The sequence below is a fragment of the Cryptomeria japonica genome, chromosome 7 (genome assembly GCF_030272615.1).
Source record: "Cryptomeria japonica chromosome 7, Sugi_1.0, whole genome shotgun sequence".
Taxonomy (NCBI): domain Eukaryota; kingdom Viridiplantae; phylum Streptophyta; class Pinopsida; order Cupressales; family Cupressaceae; genus Cryptomeria; species Cryptomeria japonica.
This window is the reverse complement of record NC_081411.1, coordinates 179707531-179718529: the sequence shown is the minus strand read 5'-3', so window position 1 is coordinate 179718529 and position 10999 is coordinate 179707531.

Genomic DNA, 10999 nt, shown 5'->3' with positions numbered 1-10999 from the left:
TGCAATAGTTGGGTGGGATCTTATTGTTGAAAGTATTTGTGTTGGTAAGATTTAGTCTTGCAATATATTTATATTATTAGCAATAATAATATATAAAGTAGTAATTGAACTTTGGTGTGTGATGGGTATGCTGAAGAGGTGGAGAAGGTCAATTAAGAAAAAAAATAGTCTATATTTTTGCATAAATTTGTTAGTACGTGAGTTCAATCCATAGGCCATTTAGAAAATGTTGTGTAGCGTCATAAATTGTACTCACTTGCTAGGGTGGTACAATTTCACACCTAGTTTAGCACCCGCCTTGGCGCATTTTTCATTTTGCATTGCATTTTCCCTTTAGCACTTAATTAATTAAATTAATTAGGTCTAAGGTCCTATTTTATCATCTCCCATATCATAAAGTTGGGCCCTTTCATTAAAGTGTGCCCCTTTCAATTTATTCCTCCAATACATCATTTAATCAAAAACCCTAATTAGGTCCTACTTTGAACTTGGGGGCTTGATTTCGGGGGTCAAAACATCTTGAAATCACCTGTAACTTCGGGATTCTCTCTAAAATCATCATATCTGACGGCCCTGAAAATTTGGTGAAAAGTTGTCGGGACCATGGCGCCCGGAGTGCACATGGTCCCGGACATTTTTCCCGAAATTTTAGGAGCGCGATCCAATCATAAATAAAGCTTAACCCCAAGAAATTGGCGGGAGATTCAATCTCTAGGTCGGCCAAAAGTTGAAATTAAGACCTAGGGTTTCATATATAAGAACTCTCTTTCTTCATTTGAAAGGATCAGGGTTTTGGTTTCAAGGACCTTCTATGCAGCGAAAGAGCGGATCTTTGAAGACTTCAACAACATTCAACATCCATCCATCAAGAATTCATCAATTTCATTCATTCATTTAGGGCTTTGAAGACATTGAAGAGCAATAGGGGATTACCGACTGAAGATTGGCTTGTACCCCTCCCTTGGGGTTGGGTATGATTTCATGTTGTTTTCATGTCTTTGCATAAGTTTCATTACATCATTTGTATTCATGCTTTAGATCACTTTGCATCTTGATTTGGAGCATTTACATTATCATTTACAAGCAATTAGGGTTTACTTTCTAGGTTGCTCTAGTTTGCTTACTTGCATTTTAGGATCTTGCACACACACTACTTTTACAATACAACTTGGCTATTCGTGGAGGTGGAAATCACCAAAGCGGGGGTTTGACTAAGGCAAAACCCTATATAGCCGCCCACCATACCCTTTTCAGATATAAGTGCAGGTTTCGGGACTCGGACGACGCCGCAGGTTGCAGATCCGGGAGAAGCAGACTGAGACCGAACTTCACACCAAGTTTCGGAGCAGAAGATCAGGACAGGGGCATGGGGCGCCCTGGTCCTGCTAGGACAGGGGTGTGGGGCGCCCTGGTCCTGCCAGGACAGGGGCGCTGGGCGCCCTGGTCCTCCTGACAGACAGCATTTTCAGCATTTTTGACAGCTTTTCAGGTTGCAAAACAGCAGTTTCCGGAGCAGTTTCAGGGGCAGAATCAGGACAGTGGCGCCCGCGCCCCCGTCCCGAACATTTTCATTCATATTTTAACACCGGGTACGCATTTACATTCTTGTCTTGTCCTTGTGTTTACAGCTTTCCATTGTTTAAGTTCAATTCTGCAATCTTGTTATTAGTTCATACTTGCACTTTGGGGTTAGGGATTGAACTTGCATCATTTTATCTTTCAATTGCAACAAAGGAATAGAAATCCTAATAGGTAGCCCGTGGCTCTCTCTTCCACAAAAAGAAGTAGCCAATTGTGTGATACCTCTAGGCTCTTTCGTATTCCACAAGTGTGTGGTTGAAAGTGAGATTAGGGCATGTTTGCTTAGTGTCACTTTTTCTCCTACACATGTTGTTCATGCAAAAAGGGTCTCAATGGAAAATTGATAGCTTCAAATCAACTATGCATCCACTTACAAGGATCCAATCATAACCAAAACAAAACCTTTAAATTAGGAAGAAAATCAAGTTCCATTACCAATAGGCTTGTGTTATATTTGCAATAGGATGAGAGGGTGAGAGATGTAGAGATGTGGATAGAAAGGAGGAGATGGAAGTGGGAGAGCGAGAGGGAGGAGTAAAGATATAGAGATAGAGAAGAAGATAGAGATATAGATGAAGATGAAGATAATTGGAAACAACATATATAGGTATGGTTTCAACTTTGTTTGTAGCTGCAACATCTATAACAGTAGGTACAAACAATTCGAATCCTCACACCAAACATAAAATTTCACTTCCCAAAAGTTCATTCAACACTCCCATAAACTAGGTGTCTTTAATCAACAAGAAGAAACCACAAAAATATCAGCACTTGAGCTGGGAGCCATCATACAATCCTCCAAACAGCTCCAATCAATGGTACATCCTAGCCAATGATTGAACTTGCAAAATTAAACTGTACGACTTTCCTTTTTCATTAAAATTATCATATAAAAAACGTTAAAGAAATGAGTCTTAATACCAACAATGAAGAATTTCAAATAGTATGGTGAATATGAAGAGGTATGGCCTTCACTGATGTACAACTTTCAAACCTCCCAAATTGTCTCAAACACACTTCAAAATTCCTTGATAGCAATCACTTCAAATATGCAACTCAAAACACAACAAAAACCACCATATTCGCAAGCCAAAAATTGAAGCTTCAATCTATAACACAATGGTGGCCTCTGTATGAAACCACTCAACTAGTTAGGGTATTTTTGTCCAAGAAACCAACAACTCCAAGAGGGTTTTCATCCTCAAGAAACTTTATAGAATAATTCAAGTTCATTCCAATAGTATAACAATATCATTCACAAATCTAACTTCTCAAATAAGTTCACATCATCTTTATATAGCTTTTTGGAGGGAAAATATCCATTTAAAAATATAATAATTCCCTTTTTCCTCCAAGTGACCTTTTTTGGTAAGAAAATAATTAGCTTTTTGGAGGGAAAATATCCATTTAAAAATATAATAATTCCCTTTTTCCTCCAAGTGACCTTTTTTGGTAAGAAAATAATATTTGAATGTGCAAAAAGGCCCCTCGTGTCCTAGGTTTTCAACTTTGAGATTGTTGTTGCATCTTTTAAAGAGATATTACACTTCTTATGTTGTTACTTTAATATTTAACATTACCAATTCAAGTGAATTTTTAAATTATTTTATCTGAGTTGTAGAAAGCACTAAAACAACATCAAAATCAAACTATAAGCACACCAACATGATATTGAAGATTTGGGATGATATTTGGAGTCAACCAGATGATATACTAAAAATAGACTACTAATCCGAGAAGTTTGGAGAGCCCACCAAAAGTCAGAATTCACTTCTGAAATTGTCATGATAATCTACACTACCAAATAAGCTCACTACTAAGATTAAAAACCTTGCAAGACTGATCATGTACACTCCAAAAAAAATTTGGAGTTCACCTTACCAATTAGCCTATGATTTTTTTTTGGAAAGTAGACTAATTGTTCACAAATCAATTATACTTAAAATGGGGACATTGCATTCATTGTGAAAGCACTCATAATTTACCACTTCTTATATCCCATTGGTTGGCATTCGATAACCGATGTAAAAGGACAGGAAAGAAAATGAGAGATTATCTATGCCCATAAATATCCAAAAACTAATATATAGGTCTCTCAAGAATTAGCATGATGAAGTACATTAAAGACATGGTCCTAGTCAATTAGAGGTTCTATGAAGTATATATGGATTCTTTGTTTCTTCAATGAAGACAATTGCCAGTTTTGAACTCTTTCAAGCAAAAATTTAGCATGCCAGAAGCATTTGTCATGAACAATTGAATTTGATGCAAGGAATGAACGTAAACAAGGTGCAAGCTAAGTGGACTTGATTTTGGAGAAGACTCCATATTTATGCTTGTTTAAGTTGAAATGGTATTAAGTGTTGACTTGGTGGTTGGCACCTCCTTCGGGGTTCGCGACATGGCTTAATCGCCTCCCATGGATCTGGGTAAGTCTTGCATTTGTAGCGGATGTTGAGAGCTTGAAATTTTAGCGCAATGACAAAAATACTTACAATTGATATCAGAGCCTTGGGTCATGGGTTCGAATCACGGGAGGTCTCCTTCATTCCGTCGATGCGGAGGTCTCCTTCATTGACTTGGTGGTCAACACCTCCTTCGGGGTTCGCGACATGTCTTAACCACCTCCCTGTAGAAAATTGAAACACAGAAACAAAGGAAAAACATAGTACAAATTTACACACACAATATTCTTTTATTTATTCATGCACAACTGATTACAACTTAGAAGTCTTTCTTAGACTTGATACTCTTCAAGGGTTGTATCAAACAACAATAAGCCTCTCTTTTTATAGAGGTCATAGCACCTTTCAATAAATTATAATCATGCAACTAAAAATAGAGCATGCACCTAAAAATAGGAGAGAACAAGACTCTCTCAACATGCATTTATTCATATCATCAACATGCATTGCATGCATCGTATTTTGTAATTGGCAAATTTAAAAATAAATCAATGCAAACTAAATCCTATATTAACTCACTAAAAAATATAGATAAACATTGTCTTCAATGAACTGCAACACTAACTGACTGAGTATTAGGTGCATGATGGTGAGGCTAGGTGCATGGCGATGAGGCTCATGCATCGCATGCCAACATACTCCCCATTGATGTTGAGACTCACAATCTGATCTCAAAGCTTTGACAAACTGGATCTTTGCAACTCGATGTGACCTTACAAGATAACTCAATGTGGAAAAGTCCAAACCCTTGCAACTCATTGTGCAACATCAATCATAGCAAGCAGTCATCTGCTACTTGAATCGAACATCCAAACTGTGTCCAATCACTTCTTTTGTTCACATGCTAACATTTAGGCTTATACAACCTTCTAAACATATTCGTTAAATTTTGCCAACAGTATGCATCGATCCAACCATAATCAATTTGCATACAACCTTTCTAAGATTGTTCATTCATCTCTCTATTTCAGCATGAATTTTTACAATGATTCTTCAACCCACAAATTGAACAAGGGTGAAGATCCCAACACTTTTGTGCTTTATGCCCTTCTCTGCAATAATATGAACACTAAATTCTTTCAGATGATTTGGAGGAGCTTGTAACACTAGCAACATCAAATTTCTCTTTCTTACCATATCCAAGACCTACATTCTTGGGCCTCATAATTGGCTGAATGGGCTCTTGAATTCCTTGCCCATGCTTTCCCAAACCTTTTCCTTTATAACCCATTTTTTGCATTATCTTTCAACCAACATTATTTTCAGAATAACCTTTGTTTTTAATATCACAACTTACACATGTGCATGCAAACACATCCTTACTTTCAACTTCATGCATATCAGCTAATTGATCAAGGGGACGAAACAAATCTTCTATGCCACACAATACATCGCAAATTCATCTTCTTTTTTCAACACTGCCAACTGTTTTTTGAAATCTTCACTCTCCTTCTTGACTTCATCAAACAACTTTAACTTTTCTTTTAATTCTCCATTTTCTTGTTAACTTTCTTCAATTATTTTTGAAGAATATCATTGTCACATGAACTTTCGTAAATATCTCTTCTCAACTAATTTATAGTTTCTATCAATTCCAAATTCAACTTTTTGACTTTTACCAATTCATCTTTTAAAAGATCTTTTTAACAAATTAAATTTGCAGTTTCTTTCTTAACTCTTTTCCCTATTTTTCCCATTGAAATAAATTAAATTACTAATTTTACCTGACATGCTTGCATTTCTTTCCAACTTCTTCAAGAGTTCAAAACACTTCTTTTACATCTTAGGCAATGGCAATCAATTATTTCTCTTCTGCAACTTTGCAATTGACAACATTCAATGGCTTGTAGTAACATGCAAGGGCCTCTACACTCAAGCTGGCTAATTTTTGTGCGTTGTTTTACAAACAAAACAAATTGAAGTCTTATGCAACAATATTCCAAACCCACGATCTTTGCCTTCTACACCTTCTCCATGAACTGTATCACATTAAGTGATTTCTTCAAACTTGGGCAGCAACAACTTCTTGGCAGTGATTTTTTGTTTTTTGGAAATAGCAACAGCAGCAACTTCTCTCTGTTGTAATGGCTTCAATCTTCTACACATTTCTGCAAACATTCAATTATGCAGTCTTCTCTTCACCCAAGACCTCTTGCCTGCTCTGATATCATATGTAGAAAATTGAAACACAGAAACAGAGGAAAAACAGAGTACAGATTTACACACAAAATATTCTTTTATTTATTCATGCACAGCTGATTACAACTCAGAAGTCTTTCTTAGACTTGATAATCTTCACGGGCTGTATCAAACAGCAATAAGCCTCTCTTTTTATAGAGGTCAACATTCATTTATTCATATCATCGCAATGCATCATATTTTGTAATTGGCGGATCTAAAAATTAATCAATGCAGACTAAATCTTATATTAACTCACTAAAAAATATAACTAAACATTTTCTTCAATGAACTGCAGCATGCAGTAACTGGCTGAGTATTAGGTGCATGACGGTGAGGTTAGGTGCATGGTGGTGAGGCCCAGGCATCACATGCCAACACTCCCGTGGATCTGGATAAGTCTGGCATTTGGAACAGGCGTTGAGAGCTCAAGCTCCCAATGAGTCTCAGTTACCATTTAAGGTATTCTACAGTTCATTTTGCTAGTTTTTATCTCATTACTTTGGCATTCTTCTTTGTTCTATAGTCATGCTATATACAAGTTTGGTCTATTATCTTATTCACAGCAACAGTATCACAAGTTATTGTGAGCATTGCATTTGCATGTCGTTTCCAAAGTTTTTAAAAATTGATTCCGAAATGTTGTTATATACACCAATTTTATTGGCTCATTTTTACATTTAGAGAGAGAAAACATAGAGCGCGGGTAGATTGAAACCTTTTATAGGTAAGGGTTAAAGAACGTTTGTTTTGAAAGTTTTCCTTATGACTAGTTCCATTTAAAAAGTTAAATTTAAGATCTAATAAGGCTTTAAAAAAATATCTTAAAAATTGCTTACTGTGTTCTCCAGAATTCTGTAGATTAAAAATTAATTTCAAGTATATTGAGTGTGATTTTGCTATCATATTATTGCTATTTCAGAAAGCTATATATCATTTCTCAGGGATTGGATATTTGTTTTAAACTTGGCTATTATTTAATTTTCTATAGAATAAAATAGAGCCTCTTTGATATAGCAGTGAAATGTGGACCCGCTTCTGTATGGCAATTTCGTAAAATACTCTGCAGATTTTGTTATACTATGTTTTTGTTTGATATTTTCTTGTATATGAGAAAGAAGTTGAACAAGCTTAACACTCTGTTAGAACAAGTAAACATTATATTTTGGTCATTCTTGATATCTGCATGCGTAGTCCTTAGTTTCAAAGCTCTGTTATTTAATATAATGATTTACATAGGCATGGTTTTAATGTGGGGTGATCCAATTCGACCATGAGACTTAGATCATTTTGGATCCATGGTTTTGGTTATTAGTATTAGAATCTATTGGTGTTTTCCTTGTTGGACAATATATAGGATGGTTGAGACTAAAGTTGGCATACTTTGTAGGAATTGATAAAGATTAATTAACACAAGGTTTTGATGTAAGAAAAACATGCATCTATTTGAAGATCATATTCTTTCAATGGGTATTCACACCACTTAATGATAGATTGAAGTATAAACATGCAGCTATGGTGATTCTTAGTGGTGCGATCATGGAAGTTCTCCATAAATTTTGGACCAGTGTATAAGTGCAATGTACAATCGACATATTCTTTTTAGGAAAAAATGATGTAAGAGATTATATTGGGCAAGACTGTTTTATGATGTGTTAAATAAGTTTGAGAATAAAAGGTTCATCTTGTGTTATTTAATTATTTTGTTTGCATTCATTTGTATGATCTTTATAGTCTCTAAACTCAGTGCATGTTTCAGGTGATAATATTTCTTTAGAGTAGTATGTCATTATGTAGTGATTAAAAATGGTAGTTAAGTTTGTGAGTGCAAGTAGGTTCAAAATAGTTAACATTTTGATTCTATCACAAAGATCTTCATATCAACAATGTGATACAAGTTGAGAATGCTTTGAATAGTATATGATACAATGACTAATTACTATTAAAGTTTGACTAAATTATTAGAAAGATAAAAAACTTTACAATCCATGTTACAAGGTTTTTTTTGTAAGAATTATCTATTCATTTATTTGAATGGATCATGACTTGCTTCAAGCAGCATTGAAGTGAACATGGGTAGATGGTGGCATGGACATCTAAGCAGTGCAATTGTTAGATAAATATTAGAGTTTGTATATGCATTTGTAAAAAAAAAGGTCTTACACAAGTTCCTAACCACATGCCAAAATTCAAACAAAAAATGCATTGGATTAAAATAGTATTAATTGAAAAGAAGGCTAAGTATTTACACATGGAGTATGAGTCGTGACATTGGAAGGATGACAAGTTCAATATATCTTGGTAATCTAGAAGAAGGGAAAACCAAAATTTGAAGAAAAATGCAAGGAAGCTTGGGTTGTCATGCAACAATTAAAGATTTGACAACTACATCATGATCAAAAGAATGGTATAAGGGAGAAGGCTAAATAGCATAGAAAATTAGGTGGTTTGGATTGTAAGAGATGGTTAGATTTTGTGCAACCTTTTTAAAGAGCACTAGGAATCGGATAGTACTTGGTTGGAAATAAATGAGTTTTAGGTGAGTATTGTCAATACCATCCCACTTAGATCTACAAATTGAGGATAGAGAATATTGTAATATAGAAGAGATGTGTAAAATAATTGTGGCAAAATAATGGAGACACATTGCATGGTTAGAGCCTCAAATAGATGTATCATTCGATATACAAATAGAGGATCTATACAACCACTTTGATATAGGTTCCTAAGTGGAACAATTTTGTGATCAATTCAAAAGAAAGATTGCTTCAAGATGATAAATTGCAATATGATCTTTCTTAACAATTGACTCACTCAATGATCAATTTTTTTAATACTTTGATACATGTATAACTTAATTGGTGGAATGATAAGCTCTCCTTGAAAATAACACGTCCAGATATCAAATCTCACCATTTCAACACCAAAAAAACCTTAATAAAAGTAATGTTTAAGAGATTATAATGGTAACAATAAAGAACTGCTACCTAATAACAAGATTGGGATAACTAGAGGCCACTATTAGGACGTGGTGGCAATATCTAAGTCTAAGTTCCTCCTCTGGATCAGTTCCCATTTCCAAATCAACCTGATTTTGATATATTCACCAAGAAGCGGCCAGGCGGGCCACAGATTGGGATAACGCTGATCACAATCTTGAAATCTTATGCAATGCCTTATTTGAAATCTGTACGCAATGCCCTATCCATGGGGACGACTGTGGGCGCATGATGTTTAAAGATCATCCTTAGGTTCTAGAAGAATTGTTTTTTCTTTGATGGGACCAAGGCTCCCATTAATGGTAAAATGCAGTAGTGGATGGCAGAAAGGGAAGAAAGAGGATGCCAACAAAGACCTATGTATAGCAGACATTAAAGTCCACAAAGGAGAGTACAAGGTCCAACATCTCTACGATGAACCAGGAGAGTCGTGTTATCTATTATTAGCAGTCTTAAAACACTTATTGGGGTTTGCACCCCTGCTTGGTCTGTTTAAATTCGATAGCATGTTGGGTTTGTAAAGGGTCAACGTCCTAGTTAACGCTGCTTTATTTATCAAAAATATTTATTGGCAGCCTTAAAATACCACAGGGTTTAACAATAAGGTGATTATTTAGGGGAGAGCCAATAGTTGGGTGGAATCTTATTGCTATATGTATTTTTAGTCTTGTAATATATTTATATTATATATTATTATTAATATAAAAATTAATAAATTATCAAATGATTAAATATATCATATGTAAACTAACAAATGATCAATACTAGTTAGACTAGATTCTTATGTGAACACGCCGAGAATTTATAAATGTCATATAAAAAAATTATTACATTCATCATGCACCTAGAGAGTTTTATTGTTATTGACTACCTTCAAACACCACATTGTTTAACAATAAGATTATTATATGCAAGAACAGCCAATAGTTGGCTTGGGTCTTATTGTTGGACCTTTACTTGATCTCACAACAATTTATAAATGATATTAAAATTATAAATATATTCATTTGTTGAACATACCTAATTCATCTAAATCTAACTACTAGCTGTGTGTGTGAAAAGTGGAATAAGAATCTGTATCTGCAAGACACAACACTTCAATCAAGTCATTATTACATGCATGGTTAGTCAGATATAATCAATGAATAATAAACCATAACAAATCGACCCATTGCCTTCTAAAAGATGCGAGTATAAGATTGCTCTCACATTATTTAGCAATACCAGTGACTAGACAACATCAAGACGAAGGATTTAATCTATATGAGCATGATGAATGCTAGATGGATGCAATATTAATCTAACAAGATCTTTGCAATATTAAGCTAAATGATTTAATCAATATGAAATAATAAATATGCAATATATCAATGAGTCTAGAGCAAAAACAGTATAATAACAATATATTCTCCAACCTCCCTTTGAATGAGAGATGAGCCTGAATTTATAGAAAATTCAGAAAGAAACCAACGGTTGAGATCAAATGATGATGAGCGGTCAAGATTTTCCAAGAGGAAGCACAATCCAAGTGAATTGATGTGATTGGATGCTTTTCTCAGTTTTAAAGGAAATTGAACTAAAATTAAGATTAAATCAAGAAAAAACTGATTTAAAGGAAATTGAACTAAAATTAAGATTAAAATCAGGAAAAAACTGATTTATTCTCTATTTCATTCAATTTTGATATTCAATTGTTTTAATAGCTTTCTTTGAGATTATTTATCAATTTTTAATTTGTTTTTTTCAAGATTGTTCCCAATTGATTTCTTTTCTCAA